Source organism: Geospiza fortis, unplaced genomic scaffold (genome assembly GCF_000277835.1).
Source record: "Geospiza fortis unplaced genomic scaffold, GeoFor_1.0 scaffold157, whole genome shotgun sequence".
NCBI lineage: Eukaryota > Metazoa > Chordata > Aves > Passeriformes > Thraupidae > Geospiza > Geospiza fortis.
The window spans coordinates 4,139,954-4,155,389 of record NW_005054314.1 but is presented as its reverse complement, the minus strand read 5'-3'; the positions used below and the strand labels follow the sequence as shown (position 1 = coordinate 4,155,389).

Sequence of the window (15,436 nt, the reverse complement as noted above, 5' to 3'; positions counted from 1 at the left end):
TTTTTATGCAATTCACAATTGTTTATTAATTCTGGCATCTGAAAATACAGCTCTGCATTAGATATGTTCTTAGATTTTCATTCAGAACCAATTATAGAATTAATCACCTTTGATTTGGGAAGAAGAACAATCCCAGTTGTCTACAGTATGAATTTGCCTCGATACACAGCAAAAGTCAGCAAGAGAATCCCCAGGACAACAGGTATGGATGTGATGTAAGCATCTCCCTATGTTCAAGTCAGTTACCATCAGGAGCTACATACCCCGAGATCCTAACAAAACTCTGCCTTTCTCCTTCCTTGATCTAGAGAATAGCATCAAATTCAAAACTGGTAAAAAAGAAAATCTCTTCTGCCAGCAGTCTTCAAAACCACTGTGGCAGGAGACCACACACAGGAATCCAGAGTGTTAAAAATAGATTAGAAACTTATGTGAATAAGAAAATCAATATTTAAACCCCTAATCATTTTATAATGTGACAGCGAGAAAGAAGAAAATCTGAACTGATTTCTGGCACTATCCAGTGTTAGCATTCTGGCATCAGTTTCCATACACAGATCTACCAAAATAGAAACAACTACCATTAAAACAGTTTAACAAAAATAAACTTGCTTTCACTACAGATAATAACACTTCTCCCCACCCTGAAAAAACATCCTTTTATTTGTCAAGTCAGGAAAAAAGGTCATGATAGTTTTCATAAAATTTGGACGATTTTCAGCCCAGCTCCAATGACAAATGACAGCTGAGAGCCTTAAAGTTCTTAAAGTGTAGGAGGAAGGGAGAGCTCTACACTGAGGGATTCATGCTTTCCTGTATGTGTATCTCTGTATTATTTCTATTTTACATGTTTATAAAAGAATTTATACATGTAGATCTCCATTCCTTAATTTATGCCTGTTTTAAGGAAAGTTTTATCTCTGTCTCTCCTGCCTGCCCTTCCAGTTCTCTCTTAATGCCTTGACCATCTCTGTTAATTTCTGAAAAAGCCCCAACTGCAGTTTTCTGACAAGAAAAAGAAAAAAAATATGGTTTTGAGAAATATTATATTCATTCTGCCTTTCTCCACTTAGCCCTCTTTTCTTACTGCACTGGTTTTGGCTGGGGTAGAGTTAATTTTCTCCATAGTAGCTGGTATGAAGCTGTGGTTTGCATTTCTGCTGGAAACAATGTTGATAATTCAGGGATGTTTTCCTTATTGCCGAGCAGCGCTGACACACAGTCAAGGCCTTTTCTGTTCCACACCAGCAAGAGGCTGGGGGTGCACAAGGAGCTGGGAGGAGACAGGGCTGGGGCAGCTGCCCCCAGCTGCCCCAAGGGATATCCCAGACCAAATGGCACCATATAACCTAGGGGGAAGAAGTGGGCAAAACACACCCACACCTGAGCTGCCTTCTTGTGTGTAATGCTTACAGACTAATGGACTCTGGGCAGCAATGATCTGCAAGAATCAATTATTTGGAAGCCAACCATATACCAAAGTTGTGAACATACCTCCCAGTGCAAAATGCAGCCTCTTCTGATGGAGCATGTTGAGTAGCACAAGGCAGAAGCACTGCCTGCCATGCAAATAAGCAGGATCCTTTCTGGCCAAATGTTTTTTTGCAGAGTTGTAAGATGGTGGCTACACAGTTCATTTATGGACTGTTGGAGTAGCTGCTCAATCTAGCTGTGAGATTCTACCAACAATTTCCTCCTAAGTGAGGAGAAGACCTCCATCAAGCATGGTTAGATCCACTCCATCCAGCCTTCACAAAGCTCCAGAGCAGAGTAAGCCACAACAACGTTTGCAGGGGTTTTGTCCTACACTTTCAAACTGGGATCTGGTTGCGCAGATTCAGTCATCTGGCAGAAATCTCAAGAGTACCTGTTCTTTAAAAAGTAATATTTCCCTGGTATCTAAAATTAGACACCCAAAGAATAAATAAATCTGCAGCACCAATATTCACGTTCCTAATTTCACTAGTAGCAGCTTTTGCAAGGATAATTTAATTCCTCTGTTTCATCTAGGATTGCAGCTTGTAAACTCCTTTGAGGATCCCTACCAGGAATTCATCAGCATGAAGGATATATACTTGGAAGATCATAATCAAGTCAATCCAGGGGAGAAATTCAAAAGCTTTGCCACTAAAGGAGTCAAACATAAAAGCCTCCCTGAAGGGGGTAGAGGTTTATGTACCATGCCTGGTCTATGTTAAGAAAATTAAAACTTGTTTCACAACATAAAAGAACCGAAGTGTCAAGTCACTAAAACCAGTTTCCAGTACAGATGCCCTGTTTAAGACTGGTTTATGAGGGAAATACAAATTTATAATGCATTTAAAGAAACACAACTGACAAAAACATAACTAAGGGATATATACAAGGCAGACAGCATGTAGCATAAATTAAACAAGGACAATTTAAATGCAATTTAGCAGCCATCCATGTTGTTATAACAAAGAACATTTCTATTTATATCCATGGCAAACTTCTTACTTTTTTCAAAGGAAATGTTTGCAGAGCGGATTCTTCTAAGTATCTGCCTAAGTTAAGGATTGCTCTTATTATTTCCCAGAATTTTTTCAGATAGGGTAGCAGTGCTTGAGAAAGGGAATCCAGACTTCTTCTGGGAATGCGTGTCAATGAATGGAAAATGGGTTTGGGTTTGCCGCTTTTTGGTTCTGTTGCATAAGGTGATTCTCCTCTTCCCCCCAATCACTCAGCAATTTTGATTTGAAAGCCTGCATATATAAGGTGACACATGTTCTAAATACATCATTCAGAGAAGGATGGAAAGAAATTAGTTTTCTGAAGCTAATCAGTGTTCTCCAGGAGAGAACAGGTTACAAACTGATTGTTACAAGGTACAATTCAAAAAACAAGGTATCATTTTTCCTTGCATGCAAAAATGATAGTCCACTAATCCCTTTGAAACTGTGTCATTTAGAGGACCCAGGAGAAATGAAATAGAAATGTGGCTGTATAACTAGGTAAACATTTTGTTGCCTCCAAGAAGAGCCATAAAGAATCTGGTGGGTATTTTTCAAAGCTGCCTTAGGGAAAGGATGTCTAATCCCCATTAAAATTAACAGAAACTGGCTCCTCAAACACAGTCAGTGGCTTTGAAGAATGAGCTCTGTAGGGTAATGCACAGTATCAAAGAGCAGGGATGAGTTGTGTGGCTCCCTCCATCACATGGGAGTCACCTGTAGGTTTGTCTGAATGAAAAGGAAGTGAGGAGAAGGAAGACAAAAAAACCCCCAGCAATAGTAACAGTAACAACAACAACAACAACAGCAATAGTAATGATACAGATTGAACTAAAAAGCCAGATAGAAATTCCCAATGGACTTTAATAAATTCAAACATTGTGGAAGGTTTATAATGGGAAGTGGAATTGTCTGACTGAACTCAAGACTCAGACATGTTTTGGTATGATGATACAATTTAGCAAATCATTATTGGAAGAACAGTTATCTATTTGAAAGCTTGCTCATTTTCTTATTTGAATCTCTTAACATTAAAGACAAGCTATTAGACAGTCATTAGAAAGAAAAACATTAAAATCTGAATGTAAATGGTGAGAACTTCCAGCTACCCAAATGACAGATACATTAAGGTCCCTTCCAATCCAACCCATTCTATGACTCAATAACAAAACTTAGAGATAGCAACTTACAAAATTATAAAAGGAAAATAATTAATGCAGCACAGTGATCGCCAGAATTTACAGGCACAGGACATAGTTGAAAAAAAGGTTAATTTGATTTACTGAATATTTACTGAAATATTAAATAAGTGAATAAAAATATCAACAGTTCCATAAGATTGGATCAACAGTTCACATTTAGGAATGTGTCATCATTTATTTAGGTAGGATTCCCAAAAAATACACTGATAATGGGCATCAGTGGCACATTTGCCTCGCTTGAATCCACCTGCAGCAGCCTTTGGCAGTGCTGAGAAAAACAGGCATGGACTGAAAAAACTTCAGCACTGCTGCAGCCAGCTCTTCCAACTCCACAGAGAGATTTAAAATGAACTTAAATTTAAAAATCACATGCTCTTACTTTTTTTACGGTAAAAAACTCTTCTCTGGAAAGACTCCCACCACAAAAGAACAAATTACTTGCTTTGAGATTATGTACAAAATCTTTTTCTTTTAGACTCTTTCAGTATTTGGAGGTGGCGTTTGCTGCAATGCAGAAAAACACACAGGAGTTGAAATGAGAACTTTGACATTAAGTTTTCCTTTCAACTAAACAGTCCTGCCTTCCCGACAACTCACACTTGGTTAGGAGCTTTTCACTCAGCTTCTCTCCTGACCTCTGGCTTAAGGGGTTTTATTTCTACTGAGTAAAATGAGAGTGGGTCCATTCTTAGGTGCCAAACTGGGGTGAAAATCACCACAAAAACATCAATAATGCCCAACATTACCAGAAGTAAATTAAGTCTAACTAAACAAGCCAAGGCAAACAGAGTAAACTCACACTCTAGGGTGGACTTTCACACAGAAGGCAGCTATAAACTGAGTGTGGCCTGCAAATCCATCAGCCCCCTGCCTCTACCTAATGAGACTCTTTTCTTTATTGCATTTTTATAGACTTATAAAAGCAGCATAGGATGGATTATATGGGCTGTCTGTCTACCCTGTCCATCTGTGGCTCTATTGGTGTTCACTCCCATAGACCAGGATAGTACCTGGCAGGGGTTGGAACTTAAAGAAATACAGAGGTGATTGAGAGACTTCTAAAAAAATAACAAAACAAAAACAGACATCGAGCCACTTCCCCAGTAAAACACTGATTCCAACAATACCAGTTTGTAACAAGCACTGTAAAATCAAAATGAGTCAACAGGAAAACTTCTCTACACATGCAGCACAACACTTCAACAGCCCTTGTGTGAGATCCATGTGAATGTCAGTCCTAATTCACGTTAAAAACACAGACAATTTCTCAGAACTCTAAATGGAACATAATTATTTTAAAAAAACAGATCATGTCTATTTGGATAGACTTATTTCAAAGTTCTAGGATAATGACTTCATTTAATATGCATTACACAAGACATTTTTGGAGCTATTCCCATAGAATCAAAGCCTTCCTGTCCACGTAACTCAATTTTGTGATTCTTTATTTTGTCAGTGTTGCTGTAAACAATGTGCTGCCCATGGTAGGGAGGGGAGAGGAGAGATTTCTTTAAGGAAAAGTAGTCATCCCTGCTCAGAATTCTGTAGTTACATTTACCAGCTGCATAAGTGTTCTGATAAACTGCCAAAAAGGGTCACTATAAAGCAACACTCCTTTAAAGTTTTAATCCTTATTAAAGGAAATTATCTGGAGTCTCTCCAGAAACATTTTGAGGGGGAGAAAGGAGCAAAAGCTTCCGCAGAAGATCAAATGTTGTTGATTATAAATTCATTACCAGCATAACTGCTAACTTTAGTAAATTAACAAGGAACTTTTATTATATCCAATCAAGCTCTTGTTAAAGATAACAAGTTCTTTTCATTCCTCATATATTTGTGTAACAGTCACTTTTCTGGAACTCATCAAAGTTTGTTGCAAATCCATGTGAAAGTACCACTCTCTCTTTTAACTCCTTAAAAATAAAAATGAAACCTTATGATCACAGTAAAAATGCACTGGTTACATTAAAATATTTCAAAATAAAAGATTGGGAATTACAGAGAAATTTGTCCCAGTACCAGCAAAGAGACTGATATTGCACAGCAGAAGACTCCTAAAATTAGCATTTCACACATTTTTTTATTGTTTTGTTCATACAGAAGAAGCTTAGTTAAACAGTCTTTTTAGGAAATCTGAGAGTGCCACAAAGATCCATTATGGTTTCATTTTAGAGAAGGCATTCACTCAAATATTAATTGCTAAAAAGCTATTTTACATAATCAGTTCAACCATATCATTATGTTAAGAATCCTGTCTTTATCAAATAACCAAAACTGGGAGGGAAGAATGTTTTGCTTTGAAGCTTTTCACTAATAATACATTTTACAGCAAGTTAAGTATTTTCTAAAAAAATAACTACTTCAAAAGCAAATATCTTGGTGACAGGCTGTTGCACTGAGATCCCTTTCTTACATGCCATGCTCTAAATACATATTTTTCATCCATTTCATTTGTCTGCTGTCCAAGTTTACCAGTGATGAAAGAAACCTTTCTGGAAACTATTTAAGAAAGTTCCAATGCCCACTGAAATCAATGTCTAGACTGGATTAGTCTAATATGAGAATTTTTCCTAAAAACTTAAAATTATCCCTACAATTAAGCATGATAGAAGCACACAAAATTGATGAGAATAATTTTTAAAAAGGCAATGCAAACCAGTTTTTCTCAGTCCCTCTCCTCTAGCAGTACTAAAAGAAAACAAAACCTAATGCATAAACCATGCATTTTTACATAGGTCAGCTAAAAATCTGCCTAATTCACAGTAATGTATTTCCACAATTGTAAATGTTTTTTTCTGACAATCAGTCACTTATTGCTTATTACTAATATGCTCAAAGCCCTTTGTTCCAACAAGCTAAGTAGGCGCTTTTACTGAAAGTGTACTTCTTTTGTTTATTTCTTTTCAATTTCTGTTGGCCAAAATGAAATAGTGATGCACAGAGAAGCTGAACGTGAAGATGGACATTTCTTCTCCTCCCAGTAGGACACAAGCTGTATCTGGGCAGCTTTCCATTATCTGATGTCCCAGCATAGGAGTGGCTGAAAATCATCTGCAGCAGCACAGTCCAGAAGTCAAGAGATGAAGGGGAGAGAGCAGCCACCTGCAGTCTTTTTATTTCTGCATAATATCAAATACATTCAACTTTAAATGTTCTTGGACAACTCTATCATCCTGTAACTCCCATGTAATGTACTCCTCCTTCAAAATAGTCTAAGGTTCACTGGCTCTGAGTAGATGAAAACAGTCATTGGTAGTAACTAACATTATGTAATGAGCTGAGGGAAGGCTGATGAAGCAGCACCTGGTTTGCAGCATAAGCCCTCATTTGACTCAGCAGAGTCAGTGCTCAATGCTGTCATGGATTTTCTGCAGAGCCTCAAGCAAGCCATGTCCTTATGCTGTGCAGATTAAGAAAGGAAGGGTTCTAGCACACTGCTGCTGCTTTGGGGCTGGTTTGGCCCTTGCTCTTAGCCAAGGTCTCTCAGCTGCCTCAGGACATGAACAGAGCAGCTTTTTCCTTGGAGCCAAAGTGCTACCAGCGCAGTACATCTTGTGTTTGCCCTCCTATCCTCACTTGTTCCTCTGCAGAGTCCGTTGGTGCCACTTTTTTAGTGACAGGACAAGAGAACATGGCCTCAAGCTGTTCCAGGGAGGTTCAGGAGGGACATCAGGGGGAATTTCTTCATACAAAGAGTTGTAAAGCATTGGAGTGGGCTGCCCATGGAGATGGTGGAATCACCATCTCTGGCAGTGCTCAAGAAATGACTGGATATGGCACTTAGTGCCATGGTCTAGATGACAAGGTAGTGATCAGTCCAAGGCTAGACTCTGTGATCTCAGAGGTCTTTTCCAAACTCACTGCCTCAGTGATTCTGTGATTCATGAGTAACCCAAGCTGTCTACTTGGACAACGGCAGGTACAAGAGTAATTGACCTTGGTACAGGAGGAGAGAAAAGTCCTGGATACAATGTGGGATTTAGGAGGTGAAAACTGGTGTCCCACATACACCCCAGGGTCCCACATTTTTCATTGAACTGGAAAGTCCTAGCTCAAGCTGAATAATGAACTATGATGATGAATTATGATAAAAGATGAACTGTGTTGTCCCAGTGTTTCTGGAAGATGTGGCTTCCTTGCAGAACCAGGACACAATGTGCTGCTCTGTCACCACACCACTGGTTCTCTCCCACAACTGAGAGGTTCTCTGCAGAATACATCAAGGCAATACCTGTATTCACTAAGATGGTCCTTCCCCCTGTCCTAGGGTGACTTTATGATGCTGGTATCCCCAATCATCTGTTCTGTTTCTGCTGGATATTAAGTTCTGCACCTTTCAGACCAGTTCTGAGAGTGAAGGGGGGTAGAAGCACTGCACAGTTTGCAGAAACTGTACTTGCTCCCACACGTTCCTGCTCCTGGACTGTGTTGTCTGCAGCATGGACAGACAGTGGGACAGAGCACTCCTTTGCTTTTTAGTTAGGTTTTTTTTAGCTATCTGAGGCAGAGAAGTTCCCCAAACTGTGGTTTTTCTTTTTTCTTTGAACTGTTCAACCCTACTCTGGACTGAAAACCCAAGAAAACACTGGGAGCTCACACCTGGGGGCCACCAGGGCCTGGGATGAGGCATTTGCCAGCACAGGAGGGACTGATAAGGGACGGAGCGAGCCGAGCTACACCCTATGACAAGGACTTTCTGAATTTGCAATCTCTTCAGAACAATGAGAGGTTTTATTGTTTAATATTTTTTTTATGCTTGTGAATACTTTGCGTTCTAAATAAAGAGGTTTCTTCCACTTTTCTCCAAGGAAATCTTTTCCCGAACCAGTTGGGGGAGGGGTCACTTGAATCTGCTTTCTAGAGAGAACCCTTTGGAAGTTTCTTTCCAAATTTGCCCTAATCCAGGACACCACCCAAGGATGCAGAGTCACAGTGAGATCTAGGAAGGAGGAAAACAGCATATACCTAAGAAAAGACAAAGGAGTTGAAAAGAAGCTGTCCAGAAAAGACAAAGAATTGATGATGGAAGAGAAATTGTAGAGAAAGAAGACAATGTGGACTTGGTTCACAATCTCCCATAAACAATCACAAGAATTAATTGGCTCTGTGTGCCAGAAACTGCCACAAATTAGCTATGATTCTTCTTTAAATGTGTTTAAACAGATCTGCTGTAATCTAAGTTTGATGGTACATGATCTGCAACACCAAGAAAATTCAGTCAGCCTTCCCTTTAGAATCAGACTTTTGCTCTAGCAGCAGCCCAGGTTCACAGGTGTTCTCCTTGGGTTAGGGATTTTTTCATTCTTTGAAGCAGGCAAAATGTCAGGAAAGCTACTCTGTCACAGTTAGCACACAAAGAAATACCTCGAGGATTTTTCTCACAGCAGCAGGCAGAAAGAAACATTAACAATATCTGGGCAATTGCCTAAACAAAAGACAACATAAAGATTTGCTTGTGTATTAAAAACTTTAAAATGCAACAGCCTATGAACAGAAAACATTAAAAAATTAATTATATATAAGATAGGTAACAACACCCATAGATACATTTTTCTTCTTTGGACCACAGATTTATTGGCTGATGCAGGTTACATGTGTATTCTACACTTCGTACAATTCAGAAGCAACAATCTCTGCCAATGATATTTATCATGTGTTGAAATGATGATTGAAATTTGAACATTTAAAACTGTAAAATGACCTTAATAGGTAGGGGCAAATGCTTCATTCTAGTACAAACAGCAATTACATATCATTAAATACAAGCTAAAGCTTCTACTTTTTTTCTCTTGTCTTTGTTTGCTTTGTTTCTGCGCTTTCCTCCCATTAAATTCATTGGCCAAATTAGTCACTGTTATCTGTTTTAATAATAATTTCATAATTAACCAAATGGAAAAAAAACACCAAACCAGAATGTTTCCAATTCCCTAAAACCCAGATCTTACCCACCCACTCCAACATCTGCAGATGGTAAGCACAGTCTGTCTCTTCTTTAATATCAATAATGTTAGCTGCTAATATCTACATACAATAATCTTTTGATCTATACTGGGACTACTTGTCTGGCCCAGTTCTGCACTCATTGCTCAGGCAAAGCTAACCCTTGAATCAAAGAGAACTTAGTTCAATTAAAGGCTAAAGGAAAGAGTTTTTACTTTGCTCTTGGCAGTTAGTGCACTGGAAGAGTCCCATAAAACACAGCAGTGTTATGGGGATATTTGCCTTTGCATTCAGCAGCTGCAAGAAGGTGTCTCAACTCTGTGAGTCAGCCCTGCTTCAGTAGAGCAACTCATGGAAATATATGAACAGATTTTTTTGTGGAGCCAACAGGTTTTAGTGGGAACTGGTTACGTTCTGCTAGAGTTTCAGTATCTCTTACAATTTTTGAATTTTAGAAAGGACATAATTAAGCACCATTAAAGTGTGAGAGATACTAAGGACTTCCAGTCTCAAGCATTTAAAAAACAAGTCAAATCCAAATACACTTTTTCATTGACCTTGGACTTTTTAAAACAGATTTCAAGTCTTTGAGGTTTGTATTTCTGAGTTTTTCTCACAAGGGGCTAGAGAACGTTTTTTGAAAACCAAGATGTTTGCAAAATCAAATTATTCTAGGAGCTGAGGCTCTAGGAAAAAAAATTACTGAAAATCATCAAAAAGCCATTAGCTATTTCTGTTGGGTTAGGTAGTTTAGTGACCTAGTTCCCTCCACAGATGTTCTTTTGAGGAATGTTGCTGCAACCATTGCAGACAAAAGAGATGCAAGAAAATTTGGGGTTTTGTGACCAGAGTGGTGATTACATACATGCACTGAAGGCTGAGCAGACTGTATTTCACCAGTTGATGGTTATTCCCACGACATGCAATTAAAATGCAGCTGTTCATTAGGAAAATGATACACTATTCTTGCATAAGTAAGGTGTGTAGTGAGCAAATAAAGGGGTCATTTTTGGTCCAAAGCCAGTATCTGAATAAATGCTGGATGGGAGATTTGATATACAATTTGACAATAAGCAATAAAGAGGCAAGACTTGAACCAAAAGCAACAACAAGCCTTTGAAAGTTGAAAATATGACATCTTCAAAAATAGACAAGAAAAATCAATACTAGCAACACTTGTAGTGAATTTATCTAGTTAAAGCATCACATAATTCTAGGAACTTTTCTTTCTTGAAATAAATACCAGCCCAAATGGCAGCTGATTGTTAGCTAAAAAATAGGAAAAGAAACTACTTGCTGCTATGCTCTTTATTCATCTTGTTCATCACTGACTCACATTCCTCTAAGCATTTGTACCTGGGGAAAGACATCCTCATGTTTGCAGTCTGGTATTAGCAAATTCTGAAAGACTGCTATATAATCCAATTTCACAAAATCTGGTCATGCAGGATGCTCTGTTCATGGGACACAAGTGGCCATTCTCCTAAGATCTGTGGATTTATCCACAAGTAAGCCCTTTCCAGTCTGGGTTCCCTCACCGAGGTAACAGGTGTGTTTTTGCATTCTTCATTAAAATTTTTTTTGACTCTGTAATTCAAATATCCATCAGTATGTTTAGAGAGGAAAGATTGTTCAATACACCCTCCTATAGTCTGTGATAATCACAGCTCACATGCTACAATGAAATCCATTTGAAGGCATCAAAACAAAAACCTGACTTTAGAAACCATCAGTCAGTCACCTGCATCTTACATTGACTTCAGTATATTTTGCAAGCACTCATTTCAAATTAAGACTTTCTTCAGGTGTACACAACTCCAGTCAGCCAGAGTGCCTTCTCTTTTGAGTGCTTTTGAAAAAACACATTGAAAAAGAACGTTCCTTCCTCCTTTACAGTGAATGGATTCTTTGAGGAAATGGGAGTATTAACTGTGATACAGCTACCCTTTTTGTCAAATTCTTTCACAAAGAGATCACCGCTTCTGGGACCCACAGGCCCACATATTATTCACAGACCACACACTGGGAGGAGATGCATTGACCTCAGGTCTGTTACATCACCATTAGTGTTACTCCACCCAGGATCTGAATAGTTCATTTGGATGAAGTGTCAGAAGTTATCAAGAGCAGCCATGAACTTGGGCTGATTCAGTTTTGAAAGCCTAAACAGTGCTCAAGAAGCCAGAGGCGCCAAATTTTCCATAGTTCTTCTAGTGTTTTGGTGGTATTGTTTGGTTTTTTTTTTTTAATAGGTATTACAGATTCCCTACTTTATTGCTCAGTCCCAAGGAAACAAGAGAAAACTTTCATCTGTACTCATTTATCTTCTCTGTCATTTAGGAGAATCATACAAACATCCCTTCTGGATGACAAGGCCTCCTGAATTCTACAAGCTGGCTGTGAGCAAAGGCCACAGTCTCCAGGGCCAGACTCTCCTGGCTCTCCTTTTGTACAGCTGAAGAAACACAGAGCAAGTGCGAAATGCCCAAGGATTCCTTCCCCTGACACAGGGGATCCTTTGGGTGGATGGATGACAGGGTAACCCACTTTACTCAACAAATACACATCCTTCCCAGAAGGGGCTTGTCAGGAGTTTTAAGCAACTAAACGGATTGGGAGCAGACATAATAATGTAAAAACTTTTTGGGCACCAGAATAAAGGACTGCAGCCCAGCCTTGAGTGTGTGCTAAATTAGACTAAAACACAGAATCTTATTAAGCCTGAGGGAACAGAGAGAGACCTAGCTTCCATGCCCTTCCTTCTTCTGATGTACTGAGCATAACCCCAGCAAGAGAGAGAACTGGGCTTTTGGGTTTTCATTTCTCAATCTATTTAGCCTTCCATGTGCCCATAGGAAAAAGGGGGGAGAGTAACAGAGAGGGTTAATGGCTTCACTGCAGTTGACTGGTGTTAAAGCCGGGGCAGATGTGGGCTTTAATTAGAAAGCAGCTGCACATACATAAACCACAGCAATCTTAATTCAGAGAGTGACAGCGTGAATACAGACCTCTTGCAAAAGCACATACCTTTAATCTGCATCTGTCTGTGGTTTTGGGGGAAGGGTTTCAGCAGAATTCTATCCTCATAGGAGAGGAGCTCATAGGAGAGAGAAAGAAAAAGTACACATATGTCTAAAAATCAGAAAAGGGCACCTAAAATGTAAACAAAAAAGAATAAAAAAATTGATCAAGTACCTCAGCACCAAAAGAGAATATTAAGTTTTCCATTACCTTTCACAGAACAGATCTCTCCCGCTCTGAGCACAGCTCCAGCTGTTCTCAGGGCTTTCCCTTGAGCATTGATTATGGACATCCTGTGAGCCCCCCACAAACTGGTAATTATATCTAGAATTGAGCCTTTTAGGAATTCAGGTACCAAATTTGCTAGGAATACTGCCAAGGAGGAGGAGGAAATAATGAACATCAAATTCACTCTGCTAATTTTTACCATGGTCCACTGGGTTGAATGTGGAGGTTTCCTTGTTGGGAAGCAGGTCAGTGCAGAAGAAGCAGTGCTGCTGGACAAGCCAGGTGCTGCACACTCCCTTCCCTGCAAGCAGCAGCAAAACTGAGCACAGCAAAACTCAGTATAAAAACTGTGTTACCTACTGAGGCCCAGAAGGCCATTAAGTCTGAAGCCCACAGGCTTGTTCAGTCTGTGTTTAAGGATATGCCCAAGTACTCCAGACAGGACAATGTCTGGCACTTCTCCATATCCACACAGAAGTGTTCATGGCTTGCCCCATCATATGCTCTGCACATCCAGTGTCAAGGGGTGCAATGCACTTCATGCTGTCAGCTCCACTCAGCTCTAAATGGATCTGAAGGTAGAAAGTGGTTAAGCTGGGAAGTTTTATATCTCAGCATATACTACAGTAAAACATTTCCCTTTTTGTCTTGAGTAATGGTCCATATGCAGTCTTACACTCTATGGATGCTTACTGTCCTTTGACATTGCCACTCCACCAGTGTAGATTACTTGGATGAGAAGTCCCTGGCCCTCAAAAAGAAATAGAAATGGGGACAATCCTCAATCCTGTCAAGCACTGCAGCAGCCTCAAAAGCTTCTCTGTGTTAGGACTTTGGGTACTGGCAGAACCTGTGGATGTGTGGAGAGAGGAATGCACACTGGAGAAGGTTTGCTGGCAAGATTTGTGACCCCATGGAAAACCCATGTGGGAGTAGTCTGTTCCTGAAGGAATTTACCCCTTGGGAAGGATTACACTGGTGCAGTTTGTGAAAAACTGCAGCTTGTGGGAAGGATCCATGCTGGGAGAAGTCCTCACAATCGGTAAAAAAAACCAAACCAAAAAACAAAAAACAAAAAGCGGTGGAGGGAAATCTTGTCAGGGATCTATAAATTGTCTAGGCAAAACTGCCTTATTCCTAAATCCACATTGGAGTCCATCACTTGAGTAACCCTGGTACATATACACTGACAGCACGACCTTGAGTAGCCCTGGTACACACACACTGACAGCATGACCTTCAGCTGACAGATGAGAGCAGTCCTGAGTCTTGGACTCTGTTTAAAATTCATCAGTGATTCACTCCCAAAAGACAGGTCACTTCTGGCCTGGTTCAGTGGGGAAGCCACTCAGGCCCTGAAGCTGGCTGGGTAACACAAGTGCCAAAGCAACCCATGATATGACACAGAGGGGCAAGAGGGGAAATACCTAGTAATAACTCCAATATTAACTCTTTTCATTTTCCAGCTGTAATAGGGTGCCTATGTATCCATATGTAACCAAACTAACAGGGGGCCTGATTTCCAGGACCACTGAGTCTCCTGCTGTTTCTGTGGAAACTGCTATATAGAAATCTAGTCTCTGACAAAGGACTAAAAATGCATTTGCGCAGCTGAAGTCAGGCCACTGTTCTTAACGAGAACATCTTGATATTTTGGTTTCCATATCATAACAGCTGGGGAAGGCTGATCAGCAAACTGAAGTGGGATTACAACATAAACCCAGTATTAATTGTATATGCAAAAGCCAAGGCTGGTAACCTTTTATGTGGAGACTGTGCAGACAATAATAAAGGGGAAAAGCTCCAGAGAAACCTGACAAATATTTTTTGCTGCAGCCACTTGGGGGCTGAGAAACAGGAGAAAACAGCTATTCCTTTGATAGACTGATAGGCTGAAATAATTCAGGATTACAACATTTTTAAATTCCACACAAACATTTCCATACACAGCTCTAAAAGGAAATCTTGGAATCATGTAATGGTTTGGATTGGGAAGGACCTTAAAGATCTTGTTTCAACCCCCCTGCCATGGGCAGAGACATCTTTCACTAGACAAGGTTATTCAGGCCCTATCCAGCCCGGCCTTGAACATTTCCAGGGATGGGGCATCCACAGCTTCTCTGGGCAACCTGTTCCAGAGCCTCACCACCCTCACAGGGAAGATTTTTCACCTAATACCTACTCTAAACTTATTTCCTTTCAGTTTGAAGCCATTCCCCCTTGTCCTGTCACTCCAGGCCGTTGTAAACCGTCCCTCTCCATCTTTCCTGGGGACTCCCTTCAGGCACAGGAAGGCCACAATTCGGTCACTCCAAGGCCTCTTCTTGAGGCTGAACAGTCCTAGTTCTCTCAGCCTTTCCTCACAGGTCAGGTGTTCCATTCCTCTGATCATCTTTGGTGGCCTCTGCTGGATTCAATTCAACAGATCCCTGTCCTTTGTGTTCTGGGGTCCCCAGAGCTGGGTGCAGCACTACAGGTGGGACAGCACTACCAGAGCTGGGCAGGATCCCTTCCATCCCCTGCTGCCCACAGGGCATGCAGCCCAGGACATGTTTGGCTTTCTGCACTGTGAGT

General features: G+C 40.2%; 1 long non-coding RNA gene across 1 annotated transcript in view; it reads right to left on the bottom strand.

Annotated features, from left to right (window-relative positions):
- Positions 1 to 6,489: 6,489 nt before the first annotated feature.
- Positions 6,490 to 15,436, bottom strand: part of LOC102042119 — a 44,494-nt gene continuing 35,547 nt past the window's right edge. Inside the window, exon 3 of the long non-coding RNA XR_265306.2 lies at positions 6,490 to 6,792. This is a non-coding gene — a long non-coding RNA (uncharacterized LOC102042119). The remainder of the gene's footprint in view (positions 6,793 to 15,436) is intronic.